Source organism: Octopus bimaculoides, chromosome 20 (assembly GCF_046866305.1).
Source record: "Octopus bimaculoides isolate indiv1 chromosome 20, ASM4686630v1, whole genome shotgun sequence".
Lineage (NCBI taxonomy): Eukaryota > Metazoa > Mollusca > Cephalopoda > Octopoda > Octopodidae > Octopus > Octopus bimaculoides.
This window is the reverse complement of record NC_142947.1, coordinates 26,102,410-26,116,689: the sequence shown is the minus strand read 5'-3', so window position 1 is coordinate 26,116,689 and position 14,280 is coordinate 26,102,410. Positions and strand designations below refer to the sequence as shown.

Sequence of the window (14,280 nt, the reverse complement as noted above, 5' to 3'; positions counted from 1 at the left end):
AAATTACAGAAATACGACAACTTTAACATGGAATAATTTATGGATTTCTTTTTTTTTTAAGAAGACTAAGAGAAAAAGATGTTTTATATGACACATTCTACCAGTGATCCAAGTTTCAAAGTGTTTCGTTAATGAAAAATGTGGCCCCCGTTTTAAAAAAGATCCGATAACCGCCCTATGAGCGAAGCTAGGAGCACTGGACTAAACTAGTTTCGCCTACCAGTTGTAGACTCGTCAAAAGTACCTATTCCATATATATATATATATATATATATATATATTGTGTGTGCTTCATACAGCATTAAGGGTTTTAGCTCTTATTTCTTGCAATAGAGGTGCTATTCAGCACCCAGTCACAATTAGTCACGATAATTTTTTTCTTTTACTGCCTTATATTGCTCCTAGCTTTTTATATTAATTTTTAGTATACACATTAGCATTTCGCTAAATCAGAAATAAATTTATATGGTAAATATATACTGACAGATCGATTTAGCTAACCCGTCCGAGTGATAGAGTAGGCACTGCTTACGAGTCAGCAACTGATAAATGAAACTAGTCTAATCAATGTTCCTAGCTTCGCTCATTGGGTGGTTATCTCCCCTGTCAGTGTATATATATTGCGCGCTTCATACAGCTTTAAGGGTTTTAACTCTTGTTTCTTGCAACATAGTTGCTATTCAGACTCTGAGTTACATATGTACATATCTGTGTGTGTGTGTGTTTGTGTGTGTGTGTGTGTGTTTGTGTGTGTGTGTGTGTATGTGTGTGTGTCTGTGTGTGTGTGTGTGTGTGTGTGTGTGTGTGTGCTTGTGTGTGTGCGTGCGTGTGTAATGTAATGTCACTTGTGAGGTTTCTCATAAGTGCTACCGGTGACATGGAAGGCAGTACAACTTGTTATATGGTCGGGCCGTCGGCCATTTAACTAACCCGGCACTACCACTAGGCGTGCCTGTTGAGGAGGGTTGCTAGAAATCCAGGACTAAAAACAAGGCCTGTCAAAAGGACAGAAGAACCTAGTGTAGGTTGAACTACTATCAGACAACAGCACTACTCCTCGGGAATTCCGGGCTGGTGTCCGGCGTGCTGGAAACCCATTGAGAGTGCAGCACTCATTAGCTTTTATTAAAGGATGTGTCAAGGGCAAGGTCACTGTGATATAAAACTAGACACGAAGGAGATGGATGGCATTGAACACTTCATTTATGAACAACTCATCATTATTTTGCAGATGACGAAAATTACATTCATTTATTTCAAGTTAATAATAAAGACCTTACAAGTATTTTACTTAATGTAATTTTAGCTAATCATATGCCTAGATTGCTGACATACCATCTGATCTCCAACGCACAAGAAATAGTTATGTGGCTTCTCGACCTGCTAGAAACAACAGCCAGATCTTCAGCCAATTGGAGGTAACCAATTCTTTCTCCACCACCAAACTTTGTTTACAAATTTATCATAAGATAAAAAGAAAGCATATTTAATATTGATCAGTACTAAGGCGGCGAGCTGGCAGACCCGAGCAAAATGCTTCGCAGCATTTCATCTGTCTTTACGTTCAGAGTTCAAATTCCACCGGGGTTGACTTTGCCTTTCATCCTTTTGGAATCGATAAAATAAGTACCAATTGCGTGCTGGAGCGATATAATCCACTTATTCCCTCCCTCAAACCTGCTGGTTTTGTCTTCAAAATTAGAAACCAATATTGATCTGTGCTGCCCAATAAGTGTTTTGAGGATCTTGAGTTCGATACAAGATAACATCCGTGGATATTGATTTTAATTGAAATGTTAACAACACTGAACAAGGAAAAAGCATTTAAACTTGCCACCACAACACAGTTTTTATGTGGACACATGGTCCGCTAGAAATAACAATTCGTCACTCAAAGGAGAACTTTCATTTACGCTAGTGAATGGATGGGGCGAATTTGAACAAGACAAAGGAGCCTCTCTGTGGTCGCTCGACACGCTAGGAGTAACAGCCAAAATCTCCCTCAAATTAGTCAAACTACCATCTTCAAAAAAAATTAAGGAAGGACACATTGGACATCGTAGGCACAATGTAGTTAATGATACATCAAATATAGTGGTCGTGTTGGGAGGGTAAGGATACCATTGATCATAGCTCTACTTGGCCAACCTTGAGTTGGAGCTAAACAACTACTCTCCACGTCATCTGATAACAAGTCCCTTGCTATTAAGCTCCTATATTCATATTTTAGTCATTTCATTCAACACGCTTACAATATGTCTATCTGTATATAAGTATGTCACTGCTCCTTTTTGTTATTTTTTAATATATTATTTTATGTTTGTAATTAATATTCTGAATTATTGCTTTTACTGTATATTTTCTTTGCTTTTCTTTTTCTTTTTGCTTTTTCTTTTATTTTAGTTTTTTTTTTATTTATATGCATTTGTAGTTCTTGTTTTTGGATTGTTTTCAATGGTGATGGTTATTTTCGTTGTTTTCCTTCTTTTTTTATGCTTTTTTTTTTTCTCTTTCGTGATGACATCTGTCATTTTATACAAGTCTGGAATACCTTGATGATAGTCATGTGAAATACTGCCTGCAAATATGGTCCTGGGAAAAAATATTTATACATTTCAAGCGACATTAACAATAACAATAACATCAACAACAACGACGAAGAAAAAAGGCGATGATAGCGATGACCACGATGACCACGATGACCAACAGCAAACAATGTGAAAGTGTGAGATAAAAATGAAATGATGACAATGAAACCTAAAACATATAACAAAAATGTTTCATTTGTCAACTAATTATGACTGAAGGAAAAGTGTCTGCAATCCGCCAAACATACGCACGCACACACACATACATACACACATCTTTATCTAATCATGTTTATGTAGGTAGGTAGGTAGGTAGGTAGGTAGGTAGGTAGGTAGGTAGGTATGCATGCATGTATGTATTATTCTTTTATTTTTTTTACTTGTTTCAGTCACTTTGACTGCGGCCATGCTGGAGCACCGCCTTTAGTCGTCGAGCAAATCGACCCCGGGACTTATTCTTTGTAAGCGTAGTACTCATTCTATCGGGGTCTTTTGCCGAACCGCTAGGTTACGGGTACGCAAACGCACCAGCATCGGTTGTCAAGTGATGTTGGGGAGGGCAAACATAGACACACAAACATACACATACACACACACACACACACACACACACACACACATATATATATATATATGTGTGTGTGTGTGTGTGTGTATGTGTGTGTTTGTGTGTCTGTGTATGTGTGTGTGTGTGCGTGTATGTGTGTGTGTGTGTATACATGACGGGCTTCTTTCAGTTTCGTCTTCCAAATCCACTCACAAGGCTTTGGTCGGCCCGAGGCTATAGTAGAACCCGGAACCATGCGGCTGGTAAGCAAGCTACTTATCATACAGCCACTCTTGCACCTATTGTCATTGTATGTATGTAAATATATTGAAATTAGAAAAGGATACTGGCTTTGAAAAAAAGGGAGTAATGTCAAATGTATTTGTAGCGTATAAAGTAGGCAGACCGGCAGACAGGCAGGCAGGCAGACAGATAATCTTTAACATAAAACATCTACAGATATACACTTTGATAGCCGGTATTCGCAGATGTACTTACTGAGGATCCAGCTGGGATTTTAATCCCCTTTTATCTGTTATATATAAATGTATATATGTATATATGTGAGTATGAATGTATGTGTACACACACACACGCACACACACACACACACACACACAGAAGTATACATACACACACACACTCGCGCGCGCGCACACACAAACATGTAAACGACCGCTTGTGTTGTTTGATTGAATGGTATGCAAACAGTATAGCTCTGCGATATGAGATAACCCTGGTTACGGCATGCTGGGAAGTTGTTAATGGTGTCTTGTGGAAGAAGCGGTTTTGGTTTTATTTTCCAATTTTTATTTATATATTTATCATTTTTTTTTTTTTTGTCACATGCGTCTTTAAGCCGGTGTAATCATTTCAGATTAACTCTGTTTCACCTTACCCCTTACTGGTAACTTGAAATCGTGTTCAGATTACTAGGATTTACCCCTGGGTGGTAGGTGAAAGGGAATTTCACCTTACCGCACACGACTTTAGATTACCCCACTCAAAACATTTATCGCATTTAAGCAACAACAGCAGCAGCAGCAGCAGCAGCAGCAGCAGCAGCAGTAGTAGTAGTAGTAGTAGTAGTAGTAGTAGTAGTAGTAGTAGTAGTAGTAGTAGTGGTGGTGGTGATGGTGGTGGTGGTGGGATGGCATATGAAATCAAGTTCTGACGAAACTTGAAAGCTAAGAATGTGATATACATTTCTTATTACCGAGAAGTCATTTGAAATCGGTCGGTAACTGGTACAAACGTTAAAGCAGTAAATCTCAATTATTTTCTCTTCGTTGTGCACAACGGTTCAAATGCTGGTGCAAAGGAACTATAAAAAATATATGGAATGGAAAGTTATAAATGTAAATATAGAAAACTAATGCTTACCTTATTTTATAAGTCAAACTTGTGTTTAACTAAAATATGAAAAATACTTTTTTCATGACACTCAAAAATTTGTCTGGATTTTCTAAAGCCTTATATATATTTTCTAAAGCCTAATATATCTTTAGGCGCAGAAGTGACTGTGAGTTGAGAAGTTTGCTTCCCAACCACATGGAACCCTCGTCGTCGTAACCAACGGAGTGCTACGAGATTCTCCATTTGAAGCAATGCATTGGTCCAGACGCGTTTTCCACTGTTCGAAGCAGTCCTGAAACTCTTGTGAGGTGATGCCTTTTAACGTCTCCGTTGTTTTTCTCTTCACCTCTTCCACATCTGCAAAAAAAACGTCGCAGGGAGCAAGATCGGGTGAATAGGGAGGGTGAGTAAACGAGGTCGTGCCATTTTTGGTTAAAAACTGTCTCAAATGCGCAGAAGTGGCTGTGTGGTAAGTAGCTAGCTTACCAACCACATGGTTCCGGGTTCAGTCCCACTGCTTGGCACCTTGGGTAAGTGTCTTCTACTATAGCCTCGGGCCGACCAAAGCCTTGTGAGCGGATTTGGTAGACGGAAACTGAAAGAAATCTGTCGTATATATATATATATATATATATATATATAAGTAAATAAATGAAGTTAAACGCAGATGTTATCCAAATTTTTTTACTTTCGTCATATGTTTCGAAGACAACATTGGTTTTATTTCAAAGGAATAAACGGTGTAAAATAATGTAATTTTCTCATCAGGAAAGAAGGAGAACCAATCTCAACAACAAGGCATAATAACAATTTTGATGATTGCATAAATGATAAATAGAACGCTATTAAGTATTTTTAAATAACCGTTAGTTGATCTGACGTCAAAGGTGGACCATAGGAAGAGAAGGGGTAAAGAAATAATAAGTAGAGAACAAATAAAGAAGAGATATAGAGGGATATGTTGGCTGAAAAAATGTTCAAAGGCTTGGAAGTAGATTTCTCTATTGAAGTAGAGTGCAAGGTCAACTAAATACTCAAACTATACAGACTGGTATAAATCACTTATATGAGCTAAAGGTGCGTTTCTGCCAATGTTTACATTTGTAAGATCTAATAATCTTAGAATTATTATACATAAATTTAATTCTGTTGGGGTTGTCCTCAGAGACGAAAACTATGTTGTTAAAGGCTGGTACTAACTAAATTAATGTTGGAACTCATTTCACATGAGTTTCACATCGATGAAACAAACCAGCATCATCTTGACACTGGATCTCATTTGATGCGCTTTTGCGGGGGGAGAGCGTGGTGACATTCAGTGCTTCCATCGACCTGATGGCTACTTCGTTTCTGGGTCGTAGCCGTAGCAGAAGCTTTCATCACCAGTGATAACCTTCGAAAAAAAAAGTCCGGATCAACTTACAACTGTTCACCCTGGAATATGCCTGTTGATAGCTCACTTCTGTTTGTAAGAAAAGGTGTTGCTTTAGTAGTTTCCAGCAATAACTGTGTGAACTATGTTGTGGTCATTCTTTCAATGGCATTGGCTATATCAACGGGTACTTTGGCAAGGTATAGTGATTCTATCGTCCATGAGTGTGGCACAGAATCGAACGCCGTCTTGTAGTTTAGCCATATTGTTAAGAGATTGCGGTGATGTTGCCTGGCTTCCTTAAGGACAGCTTCTTTGAGGAGGGGTTGCTCAGCACAGCCCCAGACTTCTATCTTTCCTCTTGCCTATTCATCAGTTATCTTGGAGAAACATATTCAGACTTGTGTACAGATTGTAGCCTTCAAACAAGTCACGGGACTATAGGTTTAGGCAAAATGGGTCGCTTTGTTTTTGAAGGTAAGAGTAGTCAGTGCAACCATCAGCCAATCAGGTATATCTAGCTGAGCGTCCTTTGTAAGAATTTCCTCGTAGAACGGTGAGCTTTTTGTACCAGTAACCTACTATCAGGCCTCTCTCAAGTGATTTTTCATTCGGCAGTTTCATAATAACCATCAGGAGTGTTTCGTTCATGGTGTTTATGTTTTGGAAGAGACATTTACACAGTACTCGTTTCGTAGGTCGTTTAACCATGCTGCATCGCCGTTGTGTTCTTTGTTTACATTCTAGATTCCCCTCCAAAATGACTCTAGGTCTTCTTAGAGAGGAGCATTTACTACCTTCATGGTATCGCCTTTCATACTCTGATATACAGCTTGTGGATTTCGGACAAACTTTCGGTTTATCATTTTCCGCTCATGTAATTTTTTTATAGTAACAAAGTTTTTCACTTTCCGCTCGTATGTAGTGTTTGAAGCTGATCAGTTTGCTTGTGAGTGTTTCTCGGCGGCAGTTCTCATACAACTTGGAGAACCTATCACCATAGATGGTTATTCGTAAACTTGCATTTGATGACAGTGTCCAGCTGTCTTTTTTTTTTTTTTCTGAGACCGTTTATGTCATTTTAGAGAAGGGTAATCCATTTTGCTCTATATTATCCTTTGGATCAGCCTCTCTAACTCTATATTATCCTTGCTCTATACTATCCTTTGGATCAACCCCTCTGTTGGTGTACAGTTACTGCAGCACAATGTAGCAGGACATTTGTTGTCCAAAAGATGGGAGTTTGGATTTGAGCTACTTATTCTGTCGCAATTTCGGCGATCACGGATAACACCAGGTCGGTGGGTTTTTCCGTGTCGGTATTGTTCTCTCATGCAGTGCCTTATGTATATAAGTAATGAAGTTCTGTTTGAATTTGAATGCACCCTGCAATTTTAGTATTCGTTAAACCTTAATTGATTTTGTGGGATCATAAGTAGCTGCCACATGTCCGAATAGTGGTGGCGGTTTGTTACTGTTGTGTTCGTCTTGGTCATGTTTCTTGTCGTTCACAGTCTCTTCATCAAAGAAGTTTGCTGTGTAATTAATACAAATAGTATTATTTGTGCATTTTAGCTGAGCGACTTTGTTCGGTAAAGTGATATATTTCTGTTTAACAAGTGTGACTTGCTGACGTAATTACTTTGCTGAAAAATCGGAGAATGTTGGGTATTTCTTATCCCGATATTCTTTGTCTCTTCATGTAGCCCATAGAGAGATCTTCCCAAGCCTTTTTGTAGAAATGGCTCAGGTCTTGGTTCAGTTTAAAAGTCCACATAATTTTTTCTCTATAGTTCCGCGATCTACGAAAGCTGATTCCGGGTTCTTTAGTCTCCATGGTAGATGTATAGTAATCTTTCCACGTGATGTGTATTTCACTATTTGATTATTGATACGATCTTTGCAAAAAAGGTTGTTTCTTTACATTTACTCAAAGAAAAATAACCATTTCTTTTACCAGGCTTGCATTAATGGCAAAAATTATAATATTCAGTAACTGGGAGAAAGAAAAGTCCTCAATGCTAACATGTCTGTATTCGACGCTATGTTGATGTATGCATGTATGTATGTATGTATGTGTGTGTGCATATATGTATGTATTGGAACAGGGAATCACGAAACAGGATAAACCTATTTATGACATCGTGTAAATATTGGGTTAAAAACCTTTTAGATAGAAAAAAACCGAAGGTTGCACATGAGACTTGAACCCGCATCGGCTGTAAATACGCACGCACGCACATACACACGCACAAACTCACACACACACACATACACACACACGTGTACACACATATATCGTCACCTATGTCTGTGTGTGAATCTGTTTAGTCTGTCTACTGCGTTCCGTCTCGAAATAGATGACCGACTTTATTCGTACGTCACGGTTTATGGATGCGCTGCGTAGTTTCACATGTGTTCCACAAGAATGGAGTATTGTCTCTAATTGCAGACGGAGTAGAATTCTATTCATAGAACACCGTTTAGTCTGTGAAGGAAGATGTGAGGTGAGATGAGGAGAAGGAGGAGAAAGGAAGGAAGAAAGAAAGGAAAGAGAAATAAGAGAAATTGTTTACCAGAGTTGAAATCAATATTTTGTGTGGAGATCTGTTGTGTTGAATATACACACTGTTTCTAAAGACAGCCGCCAGCTTCCTGTACAGAGGAAAGGAAAGAGAGAGAGAGAGTGAGAGAGAGAGAGAGAGAGAGTTAGAGAGAGAGAGTTAGAGAGAGGAGTTAGAGAGATGGGGTGAGAGAGGAAAGGAGAGAAGAAGAGTAAAACGGAAATGGAGTGAGAAAGAGAGTGAGACAGATGTAAAGTTGAACTAAAGAAAGAGAGAGGTGGAGAAAGAGAGAGGTGGAGAAATAGAGAGGTGGAGAAAGAGAGAGGAGGAGAAAGAGAGAGGTGGAGAAAGAGAGAGGTGGAGAAAGAGAGACTTGGAGGCGGAATATATGCTAAATTATATAGAACAGTGTTTCTTAACCAGGGTCCATATGGCCCCTGGGGGCCCACATAAGATTTTGTTGTTAAAATTTTTCTGCAATAAACTGGTTACACTTCTACGATACACAAAATATTTCAACAATGATTTCTTGTGCAACTGAAACCCGAATGTCTTTTTGGTCAGCTGAAAGCAGTTTTGGCACAAACTTGGCAAGCACGATAACTTACGGATTGCGATTCGACTTTTTTCCCTCACTGCTGCACGCATATCTGTGAAGTTTTTCTCAGTTCTGCTGGTTGCGGGTCTCCCAGAACGTTCATCAATATCAACATTTTTTGGCCGTCTTGGAAACGTCTGACCCACTCGTACACTTGTGTGCGGCTCATACACTCCTCGCCATACATTTTCTGCAACTTTGCGTAGGCCTGTCAGCAGGTATCGCCATGACAACTTTCTCCGTCATGATCAATGCGACGATCACACGCTACACACCTTCCTTCAAAGCACTGCTATAAACAGCAGAAGTGGTCTAGAACGTTAAACTTAGTGCGCATGCACTGCAGAGTTCAAAAAAATCTGTGCCAAACGGCTTCACTCTGCGTGATTTAGCTTCGTTACTATGGCAACAGTCCGGATACTTATTGATCAGACCTCGTACATAAATCCGCGCGCGCGCGCACATATATATACATAAACATGCACATAAACCCTTGAACCGAAAAAAAATGCAAATGTGAGCATCAGTTTTATTAACTGATATAGGTCGTTCAGTGGCTTCATGCAGGCATAGCGTGGATTCGATCCTCGATTGCCAAATTTCACTTAACACTTCAACGGCGCTTTTCTCACGGTAAAACAATAGTTTTTCTGTGAATGACAGCAGTTGTACATTTCCCAGGTGCCTTCACCATGCAGAATAATGTCTTTGCCGCTTGACCCTTCTAACCTCTTCTAGGCCACCAGTGGCTGGAATGGAGATAACATTTGTTCTCAACAATATGTCTATCCTTCTGACTGCTTTTCAATAGTTATAGAAATAAGAACTCCGTAATGTAAAGACAGTTACTGAGAGCGACCATCAGTGAGTGGGAACTGCACTTTCTTCAAACACTTCATTCATCTATTTATATAACTTTTCACACCGACCTCCCACAATCTTTCTCGCCAACCCCCGACAACCTCTCTCGCCAACCTCTGAAACCTCTCTCACCGACCTCCCACAATCTTTTTCACCAAACCTCCAACAATCTCTCCCGCCTCCAGCTGACAGTTTTTGTACTTTTTTTTGTGATGGAAAATACACCTTTTGTGGCAGTTATAATGAAATTGTTTTCTTATATCAGAGTAATAAGGTGTTTCAATAGAACATCTTTACCCCCGGGAATTACCGGGTACACCAGCTAGTATATATATATATATATATATATATATATATATATATATATATATATATATATATATATATATATATATATATATATATATATAATGTCCTGATCCGTGATAGAAAATTCATCAAAAAAGTTCTCCATCTGGTGAGAGATAAATATTATTTAAAGATCACAGTATATGTATTAAAGTGCTACTAATAGAGAGAACTCAAAAATATTCTTTAGGCGCAAACCACATATCATAACGAACTGAAGAAATTGAATAATAGCAGAAACGTGAGAAGGCAGCATATTGAAAACGCAGACAGTCATCAACGGAAAACGAAAACCGGTAAACGAAAAACAGAAAGTAAATGTCAAAAATAAAATGTAAATGGTAAAAAGGTAAAAAGGTAAAAGGTAAAACATGTGGTGTTTCGATATCTTTTAAAGTTCATACGTGGTTAAATGGAAAGTAATTGAGAAATCCATACCTTATGTAAATGGATCGAATAAATGTAGATTTTGTTTGGCTGAAAGAGCGCAGATTCTGTTCTGATCTAAGATCCATAATTCTCTATTGAACTCAACTCCAGGTCAGAAATTTTCAATGGTTACATGCATATGTACAAATATATTCTGAAGAACTGGAAAATTCCGTCTATTCCTGACCGACTTGATATCTTTTCAGCATTATCATTTAAGGTCTAAGGAGGATAGCTCTTTTGCCGTTTTACCTTTTACTTTTTATTTTTGACATTTAGTTTCTGTTTTTCGTTTTCGGGTTTTCGTTTTCCGTTGTTGACTGTCTGCGTTTTCTATATGCTGCCTTCTCAGTTTTTTCACGTTTCTTCTATTATTCAATTAATTTACTTCGTGGTTTGCACCTGAAGAATATGTTTGGTTCTTTCAACATATGAAACTATCAGTAGCCCTTTAATACATGTACTGTGACCTTTAAATAAATAATTATATATATATATATTAATAATTTAGAGAAGAACCACCACGGTTCAACTCAAACGATGAAGGAGATCAGACACCATCAAAAAAAGCGTACTATACAAAATACTAATTTAAAAATCTAAAAAATTCAAGAGAAAATTTGTAATCCATAAACTCTATAAAAAATTAAATTAAGATTTAAATCAGTTTAGTAAATTTATAAAAACGAAAGTGAATAAAAGACTACGCGCGTTTCATGGCCACATAAAAGTGGGAAAGATCTGGTCAATCTATAATGAATTGATTAAGATAAATGCCACTCATAATGAGGACACTCTTCATGTCTTGTGACTTCAAAAAACGTATCCTAATATTTAAGATGTACGAAATGAAAAGTCGACCGCTAAGCATTATCGCAAGACACGCTAACGTTTCTGCCAAGATACCGTTTTTGAAACCACAAGACCTGAAGAGTGTCCTCATTATGAGTGGTATTTATCTTAATCGATTCATTATAGATTGACCAGATCTTTCCCACTTTTATGTGGCCATGAAACGCGCGTAGTCTTTTATTTACTTTCGTTTTTATAAATTTACTAAACTGATTTAAATTTTTAGTCTAATAGTTTATAGATTTTATGGATTACAAATTTTCTCTTGAATTTTTTAGATTTTTAAATTAGTATTTTGTATAGTATGCTTTTTTATGATGTCTGATCTCCTTCATCGTTTGAGTTGCACCCGTGGTAGTTCTTCTCTAAATTATTAATATATTTTTCATTATATAATTCAATTTGATATTATTAAATTGTATATCCTTGTAAGTTCGGAGTTTGTAATTCCCTAACATTATAATATATATATATATATATATATATATATATATATATTTAAACATTGATCATTCAACACGCATGGAAGGTAAGTTTTTAACTGTTCTTCTCCTTCTCTCTATGTGTCTCCTCTATATATGCATAATTTGCCGACGTCGTCCCAACGGCAAGTTAGGAGCGTGTTGAATTGTAAACGAAGATGCATGGCTTTTTCTTTCTCTTTAACTATTTTTAAATATTTGAGTACCTTGAATTACGAATTACTGTGGATGAATAGAGGTAAATATATTTTAAAGTTATGCATATTTTTTCACAAAATATGGCGTATACAGCTGAAGATTGTAGTATGTTTCAAATTTAAATCAAATTAATTTTTTTTAATCTATTTATTTAACTTATGCATTTAACATAAAACTAGTTCTGTATTAACCACGGTAACTTTGAAATAAACTTCATTCATCTCGCCCGCCTTCTACAATTATTTCGCATCAAGGAAAATTGTTGATGTTTTATTTAAACGTTGATCATTCAATACGCATGGAAGATAAGTTTTTAACTGCTCTTCTCTCTCACACACTCTCTCTCTCTCTCTCTCTCTCTCTCTCTCTCTCTCCCTCTCTCTCTCTCTCTCTCTCTCTCTCTACATATATATATATGATATATATGATATAATGATACAATATATATCTTATATATAATATATGATGCATGTGTGTATATCTGTACATACACACACACCTACATATGTATATAAGATAGATAGATAGACATATCTATCATATAATATATAATAGATGTATGTCTAATTACACACACATACATATGTATGATATATATGTATATGTATATATACTTGCAAATGAACGCGTCGCGTTCGATAATATAATAATACAAATGGTATAAGAGCATATGCATATATACATACGTATATGTACATACCTACATCTACATGTATATATAGATGCATATCCGGGTACAGGACGTCAGAAAAATGAACGGGAACATAAAGCACAAAAACGGACTTTGTTTACAGACAACAGAACGAACACATAGGCAGACAGACGGGCCACTTATGGAATTATTCCTTCATCAGCTGCCTCTATTCTAAACTAGGCGTTTCGAAGATGAGGCAGAACGCGATCTTAGAATAGCTCTTCCTGAGTAGTGGATTAACCCACTAAACAGAGGATAGTTTAGAATAAAGGCAGCTGATGAAGGAATAATTTCATAAGTGGCCCGTCTCTTTTCCTATGTGTTCATTCTGTTGTCTGTAAACAAAGTTCGTTTTTGTGCTTTATGTTCCCGTTCATTTTTCTGACGTCCTGTACCCGGATATGCTTCTATATATACATGTGGATGTAGGTATGTACATATATGTATGTATACATGCATATGCTCTTATATCATTTATATATATACACTATAAGGCACCAAATAACAGTACCAAATTTTTTTTTAAATGACAAATTGGTAGTTTGTTGGTTACAGTGTCTAGCGATATTTTCTCCGACTATGTGTTCAAATTCCATCGATTTCATCTTTGTTTTTCATCCTCCGGAGTCGATAAATAAGATATCACTTAATAATGGAGTCGACTTGTGATTTCTGTTGATTTAGTAAACAGAGTGGAAGGCTCCTTGGAAAGCAAAGGAGCTGATGTAGAGCTCTTAGGTCCATAAGCTCGCTTCAAAAGATGGTAAAGCTTCTTGCTGTCATTTGCATCAGCAACAGCCTGAACATCACGAGCAAGATCCTCCCACCAAGTGTTCTGCATCTTCCTGAGAGATCGCTACAGTAGTGATTTTACACTGTTATAGTGGGCAAGTGCTAGACTTCGCTGTACAGTAGACAGTTCTCTGTGTAGCAATAAATTGTGGGCATGGCACTTTACCACCAATAGTCGCTGAACTTCAGCATCATTTTCATCAAACCAGTCTCTGTGTCTGGCAGTAGCATATCTGAGTGTTTCAGCTGCACATTGAAGAACCTGCTTGATACCATTCTCTACAGGAATGGGTCCCGCCATCCCACCACCAACATTGACCCAAGCTTCCATCCCATCATGAAATGACTTAATTATAGCTACAAAGTGATCCGAACATCCAGGTTTGCTAATATTTTCCATAGCACGGCTTTATTCACAGTATCAAAGGCCTTCGTTAAATCAATGAATACCTGGACAAGATCCATATTCTGCTCATAGTACTTCACCTGCATCTGTTTTGCTGTGAAAATCATATCCATTGTCCCTCTACCTGATCGGAAGCCACATTAAGAATCAGATAGGATATCATTTTAAAAGACATCCATTCAAACGGGTAAGA

At 37.5% G+C, this 14,280-nt stretch overlaps 1 long non-coding RNA gene across 2 annotated transcripts in view; it reads right to left on the bottom strand.

Moving 5' to 3' along the window:
• Window positions 1-1,220: 1,220 nt before the first annotated feature.
• The window catches only part of LOC128250332 (uncharacterized), a 16,853-nt gene continuing 3,793 nt past the window's right edge, over window positions 1,221-14,280 (bottom strand). The window contains exons 2-4 of one of the 2 annotated variants that reach the window (XR_016237622.1): window positions 8,440-8,518; window positions 4,519-4,848; window positions 1,221-2,592 (exon numbers count right to left, since the gene is read on the bottom strand). This is a non-coding gene — a long non-coding RNA (uncharacterized LOC128250332). The remainder of the gene's footprint in view (window positions 2,593-4,518; window positions 4,849-8,439; window positions 8,519-14,280) is intronic. The other variant, XR_016237623.1, reaches the window with a different exon arrangement.